The sequence below is a fragment of the Channa argus genome, chromosome 2 (assembly GCF_033026475.1).
Source record: "Channa argus isolate prfri chromosome 2, Channa argus male v1.0, whole genome shotgun sequence".
Taxonomy (NCBI): domain Eukaryota; kingdom Metazoa; phylum Chordata; class Actinopteri; order Anabantiformes; family Channidae; genus Channa; species Channa argus.
The window spans coordinates 30,211,195-30,234,317 of NC_090198.1; the positions used below are offsets into that span (position 1 = coordinate 30,211,195).

Below are 23,123 nucleotides of genomic sequence, written 5' to 3' on the forward strand. Positions count from 1 at the left end.
TGTTTATGGGCAGAACAGAACATGTAGAGCTGAGTGATAGAAACAACACGGTCGGTCCTGAAATATTACAGTGTGAAGTTATTGATGCAGTACTTTAACTGCGTGTGTGTCGGTGACTGAAGATTCAGAAACCAGAGAAATACACACACACACACACACACACACACACACACACACACACACACACACACAGTGAAATGGGTTAAATGTTCCTTTAAATGCAAATCATAATTAACCAGTGAATGAATTACTTTACTACATGTGTCAATTATGTGACTAAATGGAATTAACCACCAAGAGTTATTGATTTTAGCCGTCACTATAGTCAATAAGCTGTAAACATTACATGAAACATCCGCCACTCGTCGACGTATCAGTCGACTACAGGCCAACAGAGCTGCTTGTTTCCAACTATCCCCTGTGAGTTTCTTCGCCCACTGAATGTAAACACAGCCTGTCCAGTCTAAACCAAGCATCTATACATTTATAATATAGGATTCAGTCTAAATTTCTGCAGCTTTGTGCACATTTCAGGAAAAGGAGCTCACTTAATCATATTGTGTGAAACACACATAGCCACTAAAGTCAGAGCTCTCTGAGCTACAGATACTTGGTTTTCCCATGATAGTGACATAGTGTTAATGCACTGAAGGAAAGCGACCAAACTGTGAACCTCCCCGGCATCGTCTCGTCTCTCTCCGGACTGCAGAGACTTCCACATCCCGACAGCCAACAGCTCTTTAAAGTAACCGAGCCGCTCGGCTGAGATCAAAGCAGGTGTTTCCCATCAGGCTGATGTGATCTGGTGTCAGTCTGCAGCTCAGCTTGCTGCTGCTGCTCCAAACATGCTGCTGAGTCCTGGCACCTCCTCTGAAGCCCGCTGCAAACTGTCTGCAAGCACCGATGAGCACGTAAAGCTTGAGTCATACTTTTTCACATGTCTGTATTCAGCGCTGTTCTCCTTGCTGCTGAGGAAGAATATTGTTTTATGGTATCTAAGGAGATCTGGTTCTTGTCTGTTTGAAATTTAAAGGTGTTAAAGGAGTAAAAACTTTCTAAAGGTTCTGTTGGGGAATGAAGTAGTTTGGAAGGTTTTTGTAGTTTGTAGTAGTAGCCAAGTGAAAAGCCACAGAAAGTCGTAAAGATTTGGCAAAAGTTTTTTTTATGTAGGGCTTTTGGTCGGCAGCGGCTCACTTGGTAGAGTGGCCACCCATGACCGTAGGGTTGAAGGTTCGCACCCCGCTCTCCCAGAATGCAGGTCAAAAACACTGAACCCCAAACCGCCTGTTCCCATTCCCAGCTGTGCAGTGCTGTTCCAGAGTTTGGTAAAATTGGGCAGAGTTGCGTCAGGAGTCATAAAAATGTGCCAGTCAACATGCAGAGCAATGATCCACTGTGGCAACCCTGAAGTCCAAAGTCCAAAATAAAGAAAAACTATACCTGTGACTCCTTTATCCCAGGCTGAGTACAAGTACTTACATTTGAGTACTTGGCAATACCAAGTACCAATAAAAGTACAAAACTGTTTTGCTTCTAGAATGAGTTGCTGTGCAGTAAAATATTCATTAATCCACCGCAGTTAAGCAAATCTAGCAAGTACAGAAAGTCTCAAGTGTTCTTCTGCCAAAACAAATATGGCGGCAACCAGTGTTTAAAGAAGCACCTTTTGCTGAAAAGGGAAAAAGCACATATTTAGGGTGAGTTTCTGGATGTAGAAGCATGGACAACATGGAATGTAGAGTTGGAGGTTTTCATGTTGGGAAACCTGTTTGGAAAGACGAAGAACACGTTAGCGTTACGAAAGAATAAAGCATTAAGGAAGAGAGAAGCTATGAAGGTAAAATAACTTTACGGAACTTCAGAGAAGTTCAGGTAACATTCTTTATAACCCTATTTATCAGTTGCAAATATTAAATGGTATTTTAAATATTATTAGTTATTATTAGAGTTTGACTTGAACTTAAGACTTTAGCAGTGCAGCTTTTATCATCGACAGTTATTTTAAAACAGCTCTAAACCAGGCATTTTTTAACGTGCTCCTACCTGAGGAGGCTAATGTGGTAGATTTACACATGCACAGAGACAGGATTGGGCCTGACGCCGTGTCTGAAAGGTGATATGAACTAAATGCCACGACAAAATACACAGCTGGCATGAGAGCTTTAAGCTTTGAGGAGGGGGTGACTGAAACTGTTTGTAGAGAAATGAATGATGCTCCCACAATGAAACCTCACCTGCTCCTTGGGTAAAGCTCAACAAACGCTTCAAAATGTTATGATTTGCTTTTAAATTCTTCTGAAACAGGCCCAAACCACACAGAGCGGCAGGAAGTCTTAAAATATGAACACATTTAAAAAGTTCTGGAGCATTTGTGCCGTGTTTTCCAGAAGTGCAGAGACTCCAACACACACACACACACACACACACACACACACACACACACACACACACACACACACACTGTGGCCTCCTGCTCTCTGAGCTTCAGGCCAAAACAGCACAGATCACTTTGATCTGGCTGCCATGTCTCAGCCAATCATGGGCCTGACAGCCACCGGCTTCAACCAATCGCTTCGTCCTGCTGAGCGAGTATGTGGACACTGCTGATCAGTGCAGAGCTCTGACCTCAATCCCGTCCAACACCAACTGACGGTCAGACCTTAACATCAGACCAATCATTTAATGATTACCAGCCACGCAGGGCAGCAGAATTTTCTGATTAAAAAATGTTCTTATTTAAGCCATGTGAATCTTAAGGGTTCATATGTGAGGAATAAAGATCATGGTCACACATTAACAGCTAGTTAACAGGTTAAAATGATCACAGTACCATAAAAAAATAATCCCAGCTCACTAGGAAAATAATATTTTTACGTGGACACAACACAGTTGATCGTGAGATATTCTAAGTTGTAAGTGTCTAAATTGGAGTAAGTAAAGTTTAAAGTTTTATTCAAAGCTTAAATTAACGAAATTAAATGAAAACACACAACGCAGACGTTTGTTGCCAATTTTCCCAACTTGTTTTTTCCCTCTTTCACAGTGTAGACAGTTCGGGAAATACACAACAAGTCACATTAACTGAATGTTGTCTATCGTTGACGAGATATTTTGGACAGTGACAGAAAAGTCTGCAGCCCGTCCGTCATTTTGACTGATCACAGCACAGAGGACAGTTGGTGCTGAATGTGCATAAATCGGTGTCTGGTTGATCTCATTGGTCGACAGGAAGCGGGAGCACGAAATACTCGATGCTCTATCACATATTAAGGACTTTTTCACCTTGATCAACGCACGTCTTTCTCCACGAAGGAGAGCAAAGAGGAGGCGGCAGCCATGTTCCCCTCTCTAAGTGGGACGATGTTTGAGCGGCTGGTGATCGATGAGGAGGTTCCTCCCATCTTTTACAGCAGTGGGTCGGCGTGAGCTGGTATTCTTAGACTGACCTGACACAAACACACACACACACACACACACACGTTGCTTTGTCTTTGTATCATAATGTTTCAGAAGTAGGACGCCGTGTCTTTTCTCTGTGATGGATCAACTTTTGATGGTGTATCTGTCGTCTGTAACTTTGTGCAAAGTTAACCAAAGTTGAAGTGAAAGTGATGTTTCACTTTCCTCGAGGAGTTTTTCTTCCTCTGTTTTTTTTTTTTTTTTTGCCCTCAGGAGCTCGGCAGGTTCTCTCAATATTGATTCATTTCTGTTTCTCAGACGAGATATTCAGGGAGAAAACCTGACTGCGCACTGAAAAAAGTGATTGATAGCACAAAGTAAAGGCGTGGAGCTGCTTTAAAGGACAGCAAGAAAGTTCTGTCCTCTGGTGACAGAAGTTTGCAGACGGTCCCCTGTGCTCACTGTGTGATGGGCAGCTAATGAGCATTAAAGGCATCATTTAGTTTGGGGCAGAAATAATAATATTCTAATAAATTCAGACAGTTTCTGAGGGAACTACTGGGATCAAAGAGGAATGATTAGAGGGAGTGTTTTTTAGGTCAATGAAGCCACGTGGAGATGGTCAAAAAACAGCCCGCAAGGATCTGATTCTCCCATAAGTTCTGACCACTGCAAAAACAAACAACTTCACAGCAACACAATCAAGTTTTCTACAGATTAATTGATCCAAACTTTATTCAAATACAATCTTTCTTGCAGATTAATGTAATTCAAAATGTTGATTAAAGGTGTGGCAACCATGGCAATAAAGATAAAAAAACAAACATCCACACTCCGATGATATTGATGCCCTTTTTAAGACATGTATGTAAATTATTGGGTTTTGTAGTGATGAGCATCCATCCATTAGTGAAGCCTATCCCACCTGTCACTGAGCAAGTGGGTCCACCCTGGACAGGTCTCCAGTCTGTCTCCGAGACATAGGTAAGAGAAACAAGTCATTTTAGGAATAACTCTATAAGGGAAGTGAGAGAAAAAAAACGATTCATAATTGTTAATGCAAGAAATCTTCCTAAACCTGGAAAAAGAACAGACGACAAATAGAGGACAGAAGGAAAAAGCCTCACAATGGGGATGCAAGAAAAAAACAAATTTGTAGTTTGGGGAACAAGGACGAAAGAATTATTGAGGAAGTGACAGTCACAGTGACGCCTCTGCAACATAAACAGGAGACGTGAAGAAGAAATTGTTCTGCAGTTGAAAGTAGTGATGCATTCACAGGCTGTTGGAAACCTGATTAACATGAACCTGAAACATACAGTCAGCGGTCAACTAATAAATATAATAGTGTAATATTTCTCCTGAGGCGGAAACAACATTATCACTGATGTGACACACACAGACACACACACACACACACACACACACACACACACACTGTCCAGAGTCTGTGTTATCTCTCAGCCACATGTGTGAGTAGGAGGCCGTCGTTTCCAAACCTATTTAAATTCCATTATCGGGCGTTATAGCATATCAGCGATGCCACGTTCCTATAGGTTTTTTATTTATAGGAACTGTGATGAGACAAAGTCATTGTCAGAGAAAATTGAAGTGTGTGTGTAGGTGGTTTATAGGGAGCTTTACATTATTTCCTTAAACGATAAAAAAGTGCAGATGTTTCACAAAATAAAAGCAGGTGATGCATCAGTGCTGGTTAATATTCTGGCTGTCACCTCTCCCTCCTGCTCCTCTCCAAATTAAACTGACACTGGCCGCTCACCTCCTGCTCCGAGAAGTAAATTAACTTTCGGAAATTGAATTTTTTGGGTCTGAAATATTTCTGTCCGACCTGCTGGTGAACAGTGGAGGGGTGGGGGGGTCGGAAGGAGGCTGCAGGTAAATTAGGTCTTCAGTATTAGTTTTAGCTGTACTGATCCCAGAAAGAAGTGTAGGAAGTTGTTCGGTCCTTTTTTTCCCCGGCGGCCTTCTTTCTCCTGGTCCCTCATGTTCCGTCACTCTTCCCAGCTGAAGAACTCCCATCATCCTCTTCTCCTGCTATTTAAACTTTCTCCTTCCTTGCTCAGCACACGGTTCCTTCTTTGATCCATAACTGGGAGTTTTCTGTCCCCTGGAACTTTACTTTCTTCCTCTCAATAAACAAGCTCCTTCATCATGAACGTCCTTCATCCTTTAGCATAAATTAAGAATATTCCACTTATTTTATGTCTATTTGCTAACGTTGAAGATTTCTCGTTGGTCGTTTTGGAACTTTTTCCTTAATGGCTGATGCTGAGTTTAAGGCCGTTCCTATTTCAATGACTCAGACTGGGGAACAGTTTAAAGTACGTTGACTTTATCGAAAAGCTGCCTCAACCAGCTTCACAATGTATACAACAGCATTTCTTCCCAAGAACAAATCTTCCTTCTTCCTTGCTCTATACAGTAAGTACGGTGTTTCTCTCTTCCTCAATTCTTTATTCTTTCGTAACGCTAACGTGTTCTTCGTCTTTTCTAAACAACAGAAACCTGTCTTTCCAAACAGGTTTCCCAACATGAAAAGCTCCAACTCGTCGCTTCGTAATTACAAAGGGTTTTCCTCATTCTTAAATAGGAATATTTCTTCTGCATTTTTCTGCCTTGCTTTACTTCCTACTCTTATATGTTTCTGTTAAATAAATGTGGAACCTTTATCTTTCTCCCTTCCCTCCTCCCTAACTGACACACTTAATCCCTAAATGATCGGTCTCCTTGCTTCCTTTTTTCAAAAAAGTTAGGTTTGATTGTTTTCTCCATCATTCCCTTGCAGTGAGGTAGCTTCCGCTCTGCATTCCTTCTTCCTGAGTAGGAGGTTTTATTATTTCTAACTAAGATGCTTCTTCTTAGTGTATAAATTAGGAAGCTTCTCCTTTCTCGTCTACTTGCCTCGTTCTTTCTTTGTCTTGCACCAGAAAGCGCCTTGTTCATCAGTGAGAACTTTTTTGATGAGGCTCCTCTGCTCTTGGTTGATCTGTAAAACACCAAATTACACAGAGAAACACACACCGGGTGGTGTTTGAACGTGCTCGCCTTGTGTTTCACTCTAAATATGGAGAGTGTGTTGCATAACAACCTGCAAAGTTATATCACCGCTCATCCAATTTCGAACGGGAGGAACAACTTTTCTCTAGAAGTGTGCGAACCCCACGACATCCAGCTTTTAGCAGTGATTTAAAGTGACTCTAAAGAGATTCACAAAATGACAAAATCAGACATTAAAGTGCTTAAAATAGCACCGAATGTCCACTGAAGAGCAAAACACACACTGCTTCGTGTTTGTTGTTTTGTCTCGAACTGTAGGAGGCAACTTACTGGAAAAAAGACTGAAGAGTATTAGACAGTTGCTGGCTCATTTTTAACTTTGCCGAGATGTTTTGCTTCATTTTCTTTCTGCATGATTTGTTGTTACTTTTCTATACAGGATATAATGTTGCCTGTCACTGAGGTACGACTCTGATGACTTCATGTTGTCCCTATAAAATAGATCAAGAGTTCTACTAGTCAGGCTTGTATCTAAGTAGCCAAGTACCTCAAACCAGCTTGGCTGTAGCTCAGTTGGTAGAGCAGTTGTCCACACAGCACAGGGTCAGCGGTTTGACTCCTGGTCCTCCTGGTTACTAAAGTGTCTTTGTATTGAATTGGAATTGAGGCCCAATCATACTTTTGACGTCCACGTCTCTGTGTGCGCTCTCTGCAGACTGTCACAGCTCTAATGTGCCAGTTAAACCAGCCCCTTGTTTCCAAAATATCGAAGGTGTGAGATGTTCATGCAGCAGCTGACGCTCGGTGTGAAGCACTCACACACACTTCTTATTTCTTTCACTGTTTTATGTTATTCAATCAAACTCAACGAAGAAAGGAGCTTCTTCTCGTTGTGTCCACGTCCAAAAATGCACCGATTCCTTTTTTTACTTTGCCACAGTTTCAGAGACAACAGTTTAGTGGGAACCGAACAAAGCCTGTAAGCAGCTGTTGTAACATTTTTGTCTCCTCTCACGTCTCCTCCTCCTCCTCGTCTCTGATTCATTTTCCACTGCAGATGTTTCAGCCTGTGGTGCTGTTGTCTTCCTGGCTCCAGTACGGACAGATTCACACTCCTCTAATGGGATTTAGCTGCGTTTGATTTGTCTGTCTGGTTTGTGTGTTTTCTTTATTTGTTGTTAAGGATTTTTTATTTTTTATTTTTTATTTTCCTCCGACAGTTCGGTGCTGCAGAGGCAGGCAAACCAAATGATGGGTCTTTGTTTCTACTGCTGGACTGTGATATCTGGCTGATGAAACCTTGATGTAACACAAACCCTCAGAGCTGTTGGTAAAGTGTACAAGAAACTGCGTCAGGACTCACAGTAAATATATGATCTGTAGCCAGATTCAGGCCTGTGATTCACTACAGACCATTATCAGTGACCGTGTGGGAGAAATTACAAATCTTAAAATTTCAAATGAGACACAGTTTTTGTTAAGAACAGACATTTATTTTATTATTTTTTCTCTTTTCATCAGTTTTTGAATATTGGGAGTTAGGTTACAGCTACTGTGACTTTGACTCCACTACATCTTAGAGCAAATATCTACATTCCACTAGATTTCTGTTGTGTAAAGAAACATAATTGTAACACATTACAGCACTGTGTCAGAAACTCCTTCACTAAACCCATCAACAGTAAGCAGGCATATTGTTCGTCCATCCGTCCACAGCCTTATTTTAAAACTTTGACATCTTTGGTCCAACATAAAGAGGACAGTTGTTGTCTATAGAAAACCTCTCTAGTTTTTCATATTTTTGAACTTAGCTTCTCTGCAACTGTGTGGAGTAGCTGAGCCCCACTGTCACAGAGCAGGAGAGAGGGTGTATCTCTCACTCTGGTCTCGCAAGTGCTGATAAAATGCTACTAGTTTAGAACCAACCTCCTCAGAACCACTGGGCCCAAATAATTGTTCAAATTGAAGAGTTTTATTCCCGAAGCAAGTGAAATGCTCACACTGTGGGTTTAAAGTGAAGTGTTTACTGGCATTTCTTTAGCAGGCATATTTTGTTTCCTGCCATCCAGATACAATGGTCTCAGTTTTCAAAGGCTGAGATGAACTTCTCATGTTGCTGAGGACTCTCCTCTCTCAGTTCAAGTGCTTCCAGCCTGTTTCTAGGTCATTTCTTTGTATTTAAACTGTGAGTTAAATACCCCCCGCTGTCTTCATCATCCACCTCCTACAGCGGCAGAACAAACAGCCTGTTCGTTCATTAGCTGTCTGCGTCTCCTGCAGGCCGAGCTTCATCCTGGGCTGAGGATGAGGACCAGAGCGGGGGTTAATCAGAGTGTTTGGCATCTCCTGCTCGTCTGCACACCCATGTCACCGGCCACAGCTGCAGGAGCTCATGTGTTTAACATTACAAACTGTTACACAACTGCAGCACAGGAAGGTTAATATAAACTTGCAGATAAACACGAGGGAGGCGACCGTCTGTGCCTTCGGCTGTGGTCGGACAAAAGTCTGTCAAAATTTATACATTTAGACAATTTTCCTCATAACACTTTCTCCACAAATCCACTAAAACAGACCGATAGGTAACATCTAATGTGATAAAAGCCAGAAAACCATCTGCAAGAAAGACAAAATGCAGGAAGATTAGCAGATGTTGTGTTCATGTTGGCAGTAAACTGTGCATTTAACCTCTACAACGCACAAAATTTAAAGTTTAGGTTTAGGTTACAAATGCAGCTGGAAGTTTGTAGTTTCATACTCATTAGCAGCTGTGCACTTCACCACAGTTGACTTTCAAGCCTTTTAATTGTTCTCTACAGTATGTTACCGTGGGGCAGCTTCAGTACACGAGAAAGCAACAGACCTGGGGTTACACATTCACACTGTAAGTGTGTGTGTGTGTGTGTGTGTGTGTGTGTGTGTGATGGATGCAGGGCACAGCCTCAGGTAATAATAGCCATGATGGATTCTCACCTGGCCTGGTGAGCTGCAGCTCGATCGAGGAAGATAAAGATGTGCTGGAGCTGGTGCTCTGCACCGTGCTCCCGGCCGGAGCCAAGGGAGATATTAATGACAACTGCAACCCCCCCCAACACACACACACACACACACACACACACACACAGTGAGATTCCCCGTGGAATTAACTGGATGTGTTTGGACCAATTCAGATGGATGCTTTTGCCCTAAAAACATTGTTAGCCGATGACCAATGGTGTAATGGTATGTGGGGAGACCGTGTGTGTGTGTGTGTGTGTGTGTGTTAGGTGCTAATTAATGGGAGATAATAACAACATGTGTGTTTAAGACTCACTGGTGTAACAGCATCATTATTGAGGTCCCACAGGCAAAGGGGTTCATCTGTGGTATGAGGTTTAAAATTAGACTTGAATATTTAAAATACATCTGGTGATTTTCTTCTTCACATTCAATCCAGAGCCAAACACCAATCAAGCGCACGACCATTTTTCATCAGGTTTTTATCCTGAGCCGTGCGCATGCTACCTGCTCTGCTGTGTCTCTGATGTGGCAATAAAATCAGCAAAACCTAAATCTAGGACCACGTCTACTGTACATTAAGACAACTTTGACTGCAACTTCCTATTTTGTCTGTTCTGGCTTTGTCCACACTGAAACTGCCGTTTCTTTCACTAAAGCCAGAATCTAAAAATGCTGCTCTATCAGTATCCAAACAGGTGTTGGCAGTAGCCTCTGACTTCTTTGGATGGATGAAGAAATTCGGTTTACTTCTTCCGTATCGAAGCCAAAAATACTTGCAGGTGGAAATAATATTAAAAGTTTCTTTCTTGGTTATCAGTTCTGTGCTCAGTGGGAGGAGAATCACCAGTTTCCCAGTTTATTGGCATTTTACTGGGAACAGAGAGAAATGCAGAAACAACCTGTCAGTACACTGGCAGCTATAATGATGAGGATACGGTAGACAAAATATTAATTTAGCATTTAGTTTGTGAATGAACCTGCACCACATTCTTGTATCACATTTGAATTCCAAATTCATTCAGATGAAGCCACAACAGTATTTAATTCAAGGGAAAGTCTTCTGTGGCTGGATGTCTCTTTCTAGTTCAGGTAAAAAACACTCTGCTGTGAGGAGCTGATGTTCGGAGACATTTGTTGGGGCAGCAGTAAAAATTGTGGATCCATTTTTCTCAGTAAACCTGAAAGCGCTGCAGCCTGCGGCCTTTGCAGGGCAGCACAGATATTTCACATATTTCAGGAGCCTCCTCGGGGACAAACAAGCCGGCCTCTCTCTCTCCCTGCTCTCCTGTTTTTAGCTCCTGAATGTCTGGAGACGCTGCTGTGATTTATTCTACCTCTCTGCTGCCGCCGCCGCTGCTCAGGTGAGAGTCGACTGCACCGACAGGATGAATGAGCAGCTGTCACACCTGCTCACTCACTCGCACATGCACGGCTTTATTTTAGGCTGTAGGAAGAACAGAGAGCACAGATTTTTCCGAGCCAGTTTATATTCATTCAGAATCTAAGTCAATGGGAAGTACAGTCGGTGAAAGCAGCTGAAGTGTCACTTGTACACACAACTGGAGCTGAAGTATCAGGAGAAGCTGGAAAAGAGATGACTTGCCAGATGAAGTGTGAGCAATAGGCGCTGAAAGGAGCAAAAGTAGGAAAACTGCAAAGATCAAGTGTCAGCGGAAGTGTGAGTTAAAGGGTCAATGTGAGCAACGAAGAGTAACAGTTGTGTCCAAGATGAAAGCTGAAGTCAGTGCAGTTGAGTTTACTGTTAAAATATTCACTGAGAGCAGCTGTGTTCATACTCACCAGCTCTGCTTTTACTCCGGCAGCACAGGAGGCAGCTGCAGAAGTAGGAACCAGGTGAATTCATGAATCGAAGCTTCTGTGTTGGAACCGTATCGAGTTTGCCACCATGTTGGTTTTTTGTTTTGTTATCTGACTCGCAGTGGATTCGTGACACTGAAACACCATAGAAACGCTGTGTCGAACAGACCTGGCAGTGGGGTTGTTGGGAAAAGAGGGCGGGGACCATAACTCAGTCGGCCTACTCGCACATTTACTCATCTACAGACTTACAGGTTTACTGCCTAAAGCTCTGTATCAACGGTTGAGCGGCTTTTCTGGAGACATACAGTTGACCATGTGCGATTCAGCCTTTTCCTAATGTTCAAATTCGCTTTGCCTGTCTGAGTATTTGGTTGTAAGGCAGCACAAAGTGAGATCTTGAAGTTGAGATTGAACTGTTTCTGAAACTCTGCCACTGTGGACATTTTATCAACAAGAGCAAATTCTGTAGTTGAAATACTGAAGAAGACTTGTTGTCCACAAACTGAATGGAAAACATGTCCTTTTAAAAACAGCAGTGACCATCCAACGTGTTTTACCTCGATTAAATCAGTTCCAAATGACAGGAAAGTGCTACAAAATGAAAGTGGAATAAGAAAGAAACAAACAATGAAGAAGATTAAAAGAAGTTTTATTTCAACAACAACAATTTCAGCAAGTTTTGTTTCAACAACAACAACAGCTTCTTCTTCTTCTTTTCCTTTGGGCTGTTCCCTTTCAGGAGTCTCCACAGCGAATCATGTGCCTCCATCTAACTCTGTCCTCTGCATCCTCTTCTCTCACACCAACTAACCTCATGTCCTCTCTCACAACATCCATAAATATCCTCTTTGGTCTTCATCTAGACCTCCTGCCTGGCAGCTGCAACAAACCTCAGTCACAAATGCTTTATCAATAGGGTTAGAGATGAGCTGCAGTGTGTGTCGCTGTGGGTCACTGACTGAACTGCTGTTTCTCTGAACTGTCTTATTCTGTGTGGAACCTCGGGAAGCAGCGGCTGGTGGACGGCGAGTTATTTCGCTCTTGGTTTTAGGTGTAACTTTACATCCTGGTACCTCACATCTCCCTGTGGACTGTGGAATCCAGACCCACATCAGGGACAGAATGGGTGTAGTGCAGGGGTCACCAACCTTTATGAAACTGTGAGCTGCTTCTTGGGTACCGATTAATGTGAAGGGCTGCCAGTTTAATACGCACTTTTGAAATAACAAATTTGCTCAATTTACCGTTAATTATATGTTATTATTAATAATTAATTAAATTAACGATATTCATCTATGTGAAGACACGGATCATGTTAATGATTACTCATAATAGCTTTCAAATGTGATTTAAAAAAGAATAGCAACAAAAAAAATTAATTGCATCTCATTGATAAGTGGCACTAAGGTGAGCTATTTTTAGAACAGGCCCGCGGGCGACTCGTGGTCCTTGCGGGCACCATGTTGGTGACCCCTGGTGTAGTGGGTCCTCTTATCCTCTTTTCTTCATAGTCCCTAGCGATTGTGGAAGTGGGACGGCCTCTCAGCACTTTTGCACAACCTTTCTGTGATATACGGCTTGTACATAAAAAGCTGTTCTGTTCCTCTTTTCTCATCCCAGTATCATCATCTTCATTTTGCTCTTCATATACAGACTTATTGTCATCAGACTGCATCATCCTGTTTTCAAAAGAAACCAGGAAGCATTCAGTTAAAACAGGTCATGTACGTCTCTTCACCCACTGATGCACACGGCCATGAACCCTCATCTCCTAGCTCGCCCTCAATCCTGATTCTGGGGTCCACTCTTCCTCACTGTCCCTCTCCTCAAGCTCACTGTCCTCACTGAGCCGAACACCGTGCTCGATCATGCTCCTTATACCCAAAAAATGTTTACGCGTCCATTTCCTGTGAGTAATAGCAGATAGTACAGGAAAACATCCTCCACAAGCACGTTATTAAAACTGCTCCATGTTACCCTGAGGCAACGGATGAAAAACTACCATTTTCATATCAAAACAAAGACCATGTCTTTACTCAATCACATATTCATTCACATCATAGATATTATTTATCCAAATTATTTAAATTTAAACACGTTAAAAAGGGAAACGTATCTTACCTTCTGCCAGCAGTGTGTCCCAGCCGGCTACGGGCCCAAAAAGGACTGTTCCACCTCCAGATGAAAGTTCAAACCCACGTCCACCTCAAGCTTCATTGTTTCAATGTTTTAATGCGATGTTTTAAAGGGGCAGTGTGGGGGTCTGAGGGGTTTGTTGCCTGAGTCCAGGCTTGACTTAAATACACCCAGTGTTGAGCTAACATATCGCCTACACAACATGACGGAGTTGTAAAAACCTGCTCTTTGGTGACTTCTTGCTCTGGGTAGCGGGCACGTTTCACATTTCACCCATTTTGACTGAGAACTTTTCCGGGTGAATTTACCTTAAAACCTCAGAAGTCACATTCACTTCTTCAACTTCGGGTAAAATAAAAACATCGTTATTAATTTCATGTTTCTCTCATTTCGTGCCTCCTGTTCCTTCTCCTTTTCCCTTCCACCAAATTCCTCCCAACTGCTATTGCAGCGTTTATTTCAGAGTTGCCCCGCGGCAAGGATATGGATAAAAGGATTAACTTATCGTGTACCAGTTTAGAGCTCGTAAACTCAGCCTGACGCTCCCCTGAAAATTGAAAAGATGGATGGCACAGAGGCTTCACTCAATATGTTAAATTCATTTCCCCTGTTTATTACACAGACAAATGTTAATTTTTAAAGCGTGAATTTTTAAGGCTCAACAGTATGAAATGGCAGGACCTGAACTGTGTTGAGAGTCCAACTGAAATTATTTATAGTTAGAATTAATCAGATGATAAATGCAAAACTGATCGCTCATAGAGAGGCCACATAATCAGTCTCAGGAGCCCTTGAAGGCCGAAATCAGATCTGCAATAGAGTGAATAATGGTACCACACATCGCTAAAATGAATCATTGTGTTGCTCTGTAACAGCTGCATCTGAAAATGATCACATGCATCTTTAATTTATTAATTATTTACTGTCATGGAAATTAGAGCATCCAGTTCTTATTGACGTTTGGACCAGGAACCAAAATGATGTTGCAGTGGTAAAAAACTGTATTTGGCAAAAATAATATGAGCCAAACTTTCTACTTTCTACTGTGAAAAAACAGCTTTGTCGTGTGTCCCATGTTCTAGAAACAAATATCAATTAATATCAAATATCAATTAATTATTCATCAAAGGAGCAGCAGATGATAACATTAATCGCAACTCTCATTTGTATTATGGGAAATGTTTTTCTTTTCTTTTTTGACAATGAACAGGAATGTAAATGTGCTGGAGATACTTTAAAAGCAAATTTACAGTTCTGACACAATTAAAAATAATTAGAGCAAACAATCAAAAATAATAATCATAAACTATTCTAACGATGTAACCCTAACCCCAAAACCGAACTTCCATCCGTCTTCCCTCCTTGTGAATCTAATTTTATTTAGACCTTAATTTATTCATCCATTCATTCAAAAAATGAGTTTGTTCAAAACATAATCCATGGATTAAACTCCTTACAAAAATGTAATCACTGTTGCAAGTTGCACAGGAATGTAAGTTTTAGGGGACATGATTAATTCAAGAGGATTGCTGTGTTCAGCTATTATAAATATTCTAAATATGAACTGTCAACAGGAGCCAAAAGTTATGTCCTTAAACTGCAAGAACCCAGAAAGCTAAAGGGGTCCTCAGAAACGGTGAAGCACGTCATGCTTGCTGATATGTTCAGTGTTATTTCATGTGTTTTTTGTGTAAGGCTTTGTCTCTTTCATAGATCAATTCGTTAGTCTTTGGTAACGTGAAGAAGTGTCATTAATGGATTCACAAATGTGCGTTCAGAGAGTGAGCGGCTGAGACAAAGCTGAAGTAAACAGACAGTAAACAGAGCGATAAACCCACACACATGGCTGCAGATCATCAGTCACTGTGCTCCCAGCAGATGTCAGTGTTACATAATGACTCTGATGTAACACACACACACACACACACACACACACACACACACACACACACAAACACTCCGAGCATGTGTTAGCTGACAGAAACAGACGAGGACACGAGACAGTTCACAGGACGAATGCAGCCAGAACACCTGGCCCTCAGGTAGTCAGTGCACAGTTTGAGCTCTAAGCTGTTAAGAATTTTCTATCCGCGTTTTGTTTTTACCAGCGTCAAGCAGCTGGTATTAATATTAGATTGATTCTAGATCTTTCTTCCAATAACAACGTATTACATAATCTGTCATTACGAATGTGTCTCAAACAGCACATAAATGTAGGCAGACTTAGTTTGTACACTAATACGTTTATACAGAAGGCTGTGACATTATGATGATGGTGTGTATCGTTAAACTGACACTGTAAAAACACTGTGGTCATTTGACAGTTTGATCAGCTTGGGATCAGTTTCTGTTGGTGGTAAACAGCACAGGGACATTATGTTAATCCGCTCCTGGACACAGTGGACAGAACCTACTCGCCTTTGATGACGCCGTCTTTTCATTTTCACTCATGTGTTCACCTGTCGGCCCAGTGAACACAGGGTCAGTTATTATATGAAAAGGTTCCCAGTGACTCTTACAATGAAAGGAAGATGGATCTGATGTTGGTTAATTCGCTCAAGTGAAACCAACTGCTGCTGTATCTTAGTACCATAAATGACTGTTTAGAAGCAATTCGTCAGATGATGTTTGAGGATAATAATCATATGCAGGTATGAAAGGCACCGACATACAAACAGTCTGTTAGTAAAATGCTCTACTCATCTGGATCAGCTTCAGCGGACATGAAAAAAAAATCGATGCTATCTCACTAGGAGACAGTTGGTTCTCCTGACATTCTACAATATCTTTGTAGCATCAAAATAGATCAATTTTGTCAACTTTTTATAATTAATACTTACATTACAATACATTAGACTAAACTTTGACATTACACATGTACAAGTACAAGGCAACGAAATGCAGTTTAGCATCCAACCAGAAAGGTCCTCTGAGATGTGAGAACTTGAAGCAAGCGACACGTTCAATGTCCTGCATCCTCCAAGCGCCTACTGCTGTGGTATCAAATCGGAGGGGTCCAGTGTCTGTGGCAGGCAGGTGTGCCAGGACCAGTTGCCCAAAGCGCTTCATAACAATGGGTGTGAGTGCGACAGGGTGGTAGTCGTTCAGGTGGGGGGGGGCTGTACCAAGTTTCACTCCGACAATGAAATGGTGCTGATTACAACTGGTTCACCTCGTCTTGGCCCTTTGTTCCATAGAGTGACTGCTCCTTTGCCATGGTTAGAATTTTCAGATTATCCTTTCTTTCATCTTGTTTTTCACTGGGGAAGTGATGCCCTTTCCTCCAGCAAACGGAATTTACTTGGGAGACCGAATGACTCCCCACCAACTGTGAATTCTATTGTGCTGTTCACATGGCATCATAAAGTGCTCACTGTATTAACTGAAACTGTCTGCGGCGTAGCCCAGGGTTCTGTTCTGGGTCCAATTCTGCCTGCCTTGTACAAGCTTCCTCTCGGCCAGACAATAAGTCCATGCAAAGGCACATCTTACCATTTTAAAAAAAGCAGGGAAATCAATGAAAGACTTTACTTACTGTTTACTGCCTCCAGCTAATGTTAGCTAATTGTATTTGTCTGAACAAAAGCTGGAGAAACTCAGGGTGGAGCTCATTCTCCGTCACCAGCTGCTGATGAATCCCAGCTTCTTTTATCTTCTTATTTCTTCCAGTGAACATGTTGTAAATAAGAACTCAGTGTTGCGGTACTTTGCTTCAGCTGCTTTGCTTCGGACTGACGTAGGTCTGGTGAGTGGGACAGAGACTGAGTTAGAGCCGACTGTCCACACAGTAACAAAACTGTGGCTTTACTGGGGATTGAACCCAGGACCTGCTGCATATAAAGCAGATGTAATGGCCAATGCACTATGGACCCACTCATCATGTGGGTCTGATGAGATTCTGAACATAACCATAACATCAACACCTTGAAATGTGAATATGTCAAATGTAAAGACCTAGAAAAGATTCAGATCTGGTGAAGCTGCTTTTTCCTCTCACTTTTTTTACGTCATAACTTTTCATAAAGCTAAACGAAAACTTTTTCTCAGGTTTACACAAACACATACAGTAATTAATACAAACATGCTTAATTTGAATATATTAAAATTTACAAGCTACTACCATGACACCTGCAGGTTGATGGGTTTCTTGCATATTTGTAGAGAAGCTGCGGGAAAAACAAAGAGAGACAGAATCACATGCACGCGATCAACATGCTTCTTCATGTGTGAGGAAGATGATTATGATAGAACTTGAGTTTGACCACTAAAAAACATGACGACATTATGATTCCACTGGGGTTTGAACCCAGGACCTTCTGCGTGTAAAGCAGACGTGATGACCACTACACTATGGAACCTCAGGTGTGCTGCGTAAAGTGTCTGTGTGATCATATTCCTTTGGTAGTTACCAAAAGGTTATGACCTTGGGTGAGGGTGGGAACATAAATTTGGAACCTTGCCTTGCTGTTGTGGAGCTCTTTAACTAACTCAGAGACTTTCACCAGCAATATGGATGAAGCTTCTCCCAAGTCCTCAGACTCTTCCCCCCTCCTCAGAGGTCATGTTGGTCGGGTTGAGGAGTTCCTCATGGTATTCCCTACACCATCCCACAATGTCCTCTGTCCACGTCAGCAGTTTTCCTACTCGGCTGAGTACAGCCTGGACCAAGGCATCTGATAATACAACCACAGTGTGTCCTTGTGTGTCCACCATGGGTCACCCTTAGGTTCCACCAATGGTTGGAAACATACTTTTTACACCGCAGACGTGTGTCAACCAAGACAGCCTGGCAATGTCCAGAGCTTGATATGATGGGATTCTGACTACAGACTATCAGTAGTAAACATTGACCTCAGCATGACGTCAGTGTCATTCTTTGTGTATCTCCGTTGGATTTGAGCATCGACATAAAAAAAGGATTTTGATAATACTTTCAATAAGCCAGTACAGATGATGAATTTAGTTCAGCCTTCACATAACCTTATGCTTTGCCCACCTTTTAGTTTTAGCAGCATGAATTTATTGCTCATTATCACATGCAAATTAGACCTTAGTCTAGCTTAGCTATGCTTTCCAATGTTTGTACAGGTTGATTGTGGTAGAACTTGATTTTGACCTCAGAACAACATAACAGACTTGTGAATTCACTGTGGTTTGAACCCAGGACCTTCTGTGTGTAAAGCAGATTTGATGACTACTACACCTTTGAACCACTAGCCAACAGTTTTATTCGAATCGATTGTAGGTATAAATGGGACAATAAAGTTTGTGAACTGACTAGATGGCAGCTTCTTTGGCCAATTCAACGTGTCGTGTCAGTGACAGGGGCCTTTCTGGTGGTTTGGTGGTTCAGCTTAGCGAGTGTACGAGATGAGAACTGTACTGGCAATAACAACACTGCTTTGCTTTCAGTATCTCAGATTTCCTGCTTTCTCTACCTGTTACGCAAGTGCAGAACATGCTAAACCTTTGTCGACTGTCATCTTTGCCATGTGTTCAGGTGCCACTTGACTGCACAGACACTAGGCAACGTGAGATGATACAGCAGTTGACCTTTAACATCACTTTGGTGTTTCACAGTCCTCAGGTCGACTCCATGCGTCACTCTTTTTTAATGTTTTTTAACCACATTGCCATGTGACAGAGTTCAGGTTATCGTAGAGACTGTCATGAGATTTTATTGAAGTAGTCTTGAGATATATTAGACCACATTTCCTTTAGCAGCTCCTAGAGTTTTTCTTTAGATTTAGGCCTTTTATGTTGTTCTCTGTCCCATAATGCATCTTCAATATTCAAGTCTGGACTCAGTGATGACCAGCAGCCATTTAACAAATTGCCATTTAATGCGATACAATATATCGGCTCTGCAATAAATTCTACTGTGGGAAGTGGAGTCGTATTGGGTGCATTATACTGTAAGAAGGGGTGGTTCTAATGTTTTGGACACATAATTCATTTGAAATAGGATGCACAGCTTAATGTTGTGCCTGATTGGTGTTTATGGATCCACATGTATGTGATTGCATTAATCTCTTGTGCATTCACAAGGGAAATATTCTTTTTTTAGAAGAATGATGAACAATATTAAACCTCTAGACAGGAATGAAACTCACAATCTTACTTTTACCAGCTTCCCAAACACCCATGTGAGCTTTATATGCTGTACTGTACTATTTGCCATGTGCTGGGCTTTCTGCTCATGTCTGCGTGAACAGCTTTGTAAAGGCTCATCCATCAGGTCCATATGGGGCCCTGAGGGCAAGAAGGGGTGTGTGTGTGTGTGTGTGTGTGTGTGTGTGTGTGTGTGTGTGTGTGTGTGTGTGTGTGTGTGGAGTTTGGGAGCAGGCACAGAAGGCTGAACAGCATGTTTCTCTCTCACTATGGAGTCCAACTGGAGCACTGAGAGGCTCAAACAATTCTACTTAGTATGTTTAATAAGTTTGGCTGAGGAAACATTTGCATGTGTATTATCTTCAGAATATTTTGTCTATCTATCCCAAAGGTGCTGTTTGCTTGTAGTTCTTGAAGACGTTTCTCCTCGGTTGTGGCCAACTGGACCAGAGAGACAGGTGAACTCTGTGCTCACCTGGGGGGTTCGTCCTGCCCCCAGATGCTTTAGAGTGTGAATGACTGTGGACTGTGGAAAATACAATAAAATACACACCACGCTGCACATAGCGCAGTAATTTAGAGTAACACATCAGTAACACTTCCAAATTTCTCAGCATCTAAATTCCATAACTTGTGTAAAGCACCTTGAGTACCAATAGGTAGAAAAGCGATGTATACGTTTTTTCATCAGTTTACTACAGAAAAAGTTTTGTCTGAGTCAGCTGATTATTTGCAGCCTGCTCGCTAAGCCAACAAGTTGACTTCTGGCGACTCCAGCAAAGCTGGACACATTAGGCTCCTCTGCTAACTTAGTTAGCCGAGTTAGCTGATGTTAAACGTCAAAGTAAACAAAAAGAAACAATGTGACACCAGTGAATGTTCTGTTAATCAAATGTGTCTTCACCACAATTGCAGCTACACTAGCAGCAAATACCTAACGCTAAATGTTCCTTTTAATCACTCCCACAATGATGACTCCTCTTCATTTTCATCATCTGGTTTTCGATTCATACCTGTGCGTTTACACTGAGTAACGTGCTACTTAGGGAGGTTTGCTACTGGTAATATCGTTGCAAACCTTGCATACAGTCAGTGCTGTACATAGTTTAACTTTTGTGAACCCTAGCGGGCCCCATACTGGCCCGGGTTCTGATTGACGATGCCCCGATACCACTTTTTCCAAGAATAAGTACAAGTACAATGAGAGACACTGGGCGGACACTGGTGGTACAAATATCAGTGGGGAATATACCTAAAGACAGAGTAGAACTGACAGGGTGAAGTATTCACAGAGCTTAACTTTATGTTATGTTACATCTTTATTTTCTAAATGAATTTCCTCAAAATTCTACAAACAATATCCCAAAATGACAAAGTCAAAGAAGTTTGTTGGAAATCTGTGCAAATTTATTAAAATAAATAATAATACAAAAAAATCACATGTACATAAGTGTTTATGGCCTGACACTCAAAACTGAGCTGTGGTGGATCCTGTTTCCACTGATCATCCTTGAGATGTTTCTCCAACTTGACTGGAGTCGACCTGTGGTTTGTAAAGGCACACACCTGTTTATATAAGGTCCCACAGCTAACAGTGCATGTTAGAGCACAAACCAAGACAAGAAGTCCAAGGAATTATCTGTAGACCTCTGAGACAGGATTGTATTGAGACACAGATCTGGGGGAGGGTACACGAACATTTCTGAGCATTGAAGGTTCCAAAGGAACCTATGGTGGCAACCAGCTTTAAAAAACAAAAAACAAAAAAACACCTCAAAGGAAAAAAAGATGAACAAAGCACAGATTTTGGATGAGAAGTCTTGGACTGTAGAGTCTACAGATGTATATAAAGGTGAAATAACTTTGTAATACAAAGAAAAGTTCAGGTAAACTTGCAGTAACTGTAGATCTACCTCAGTTGTTACAGCAAATGTTGAAATATTAAACATCAAACATTTAAATAAATAATCTTAATGAACACAAGTGTGAATCTTAAGACATTACGCAGAGCAAACATTGCAGTCAGCTTTACTTTGTTTGACTTATCTTAAAACTGCTCTAAACCACAGACATTGTTTCACCTCCACCTACAACATGAGGTTAATGTGGTATCAGGCGTTGTATAGAAGTAGGTTTTCTGAGTTTGTGTACACGAGACGCACAATGGAAGATACAGGTTTAGACCCTCCCAGTTAGTGTTCCAGAGGGTGGTGCACATCAAGTAAATATTGACCTGTGTTTGAGTTTCCTTCTTCCATGTTAACTGCACAGTCCACAAAGGTCGGGCAGTTCCCCATGACCTCCTGCTGTTTGAACTTGGTGACCCAATATACATAAATGTTGAGATAATAAAATAATTTTCGTAAAAATATATATTTAAAGAAACTTAACAATTCATATATGTAACAAGTCCTTTTTTTTGTCATCACTGCAACATATCAGACTGTCAAGGTCTCCACTTGTTGACTGATGTTGTTGGGTCCCTTTTTTTTTTATATAATGGCAAAAAAAGATTTGCACCTAAATTGTCAACTAAATCTTTTTAAATCTTTTTTTTTTTCACTAAAAGTAGACGTTTAGGTGAGGATCAGAGTTGGGTTTATTAATTTAGTTGTAATGGTTATGGTTGGAAAAGAAGGACTATAGAACTATAGAAGGACTGTTTGTGTGAAAGTACATTGGGGAGAATTTGCTGAATGGCTGGTGGGTGTCTAATACACCTCGTCTTTTATTGTGACAATGTGATTTATTCTTGGTAGATAAACTTCAGTCTCTTCCAAACATATCACAGTGAAAATTAAACCACAATTAACCTTTGCAAAAAACAGGAATCTGCATGGAAACAAAATGTGGGCAACAGTTTAGAAAAACCCAATAACTGATGTTCAGAAGTGTCTGCTACAAGTTATTTTCTATTGAAAGGAGGCATCTGTTGATATTTTATATAATGTCTCCTTATACTAACAACTAGTGTCTTTCCACACACACACACACACACACACACACACTCACAAAGCTCGTGGTAGTTGTTTCCTGTAGTTTATTCTCAGTACCATATTCACCGTCCTGCTGCTACAAATGAAAAACCCTAAATGTGGGTTAAGTGAAAATACAGATACAATCCTCATTTTCCTCCTGTTCATTTCATTGAAAACTACACCACTACGTGGTGTTTTTTGGAAGGTGTAAACTATTATGCTCTGTAGGTCTGTTACGTGCTATGTGTATCCCAACAGTGTCAGTATACAGTTTGAAGTGCACGGACCTGTAAAGGACAGGCGAAAAAAGTGAAGTGCTGCAGCAGGCTGATCCAACACTTGCCAGATGAAAGCAAAGCGGGTACTTTTAGCGACCACAGATGACTTTACAGCGGCGTGTGATAACTGCTTGTTTGGCTGGTTGTTGTTGTTGTTGGTGGTAGTGGTAGTGTTGGTACTTCCCCAGCTCTTGTACCTGCAGTAAACAGTGTTGGGAGCAGCTTCAGTTGCAGCAGCAGTGTGTCAGTTGTGTTTGGCTGCTGGTGATAAGCTGCTGCTCTTTCATGTGTCACTGTCTGAGGTGACAGCGAACGTTACTGCTGTTAGACAGGAAACAACTACCACGAGCTTTGTGAGTGTGTGTGTGTGTGTGTGAGTGTG

At 41.5% G+C, this 23,123-nt stretch overlaps 1 protein-coding gene and 1 non-coding gene across 3 annotated transcripts in view; one reads left to right on the forward strand and one right to left on the reverse strand.

Annotated features, from left to right (window-relative positions):
* Positions 1-23,123, forward strand: part of LOC137107626 (nuclear receptor ROR-alpha A-like) — a 68,807-nt gene that overhangs the window by 12,994 nt on the left and 32,690 nt on the right. The window lies entirely within an intron of this gene.
* On the reverse strand, positions 17,660-17,732 carry trnav-uac (transfer RNA valine (anticodon UAC)). The gene has a single exon. It is a non-coding gene; the product is annotated as a tRNA-Val (tRNA).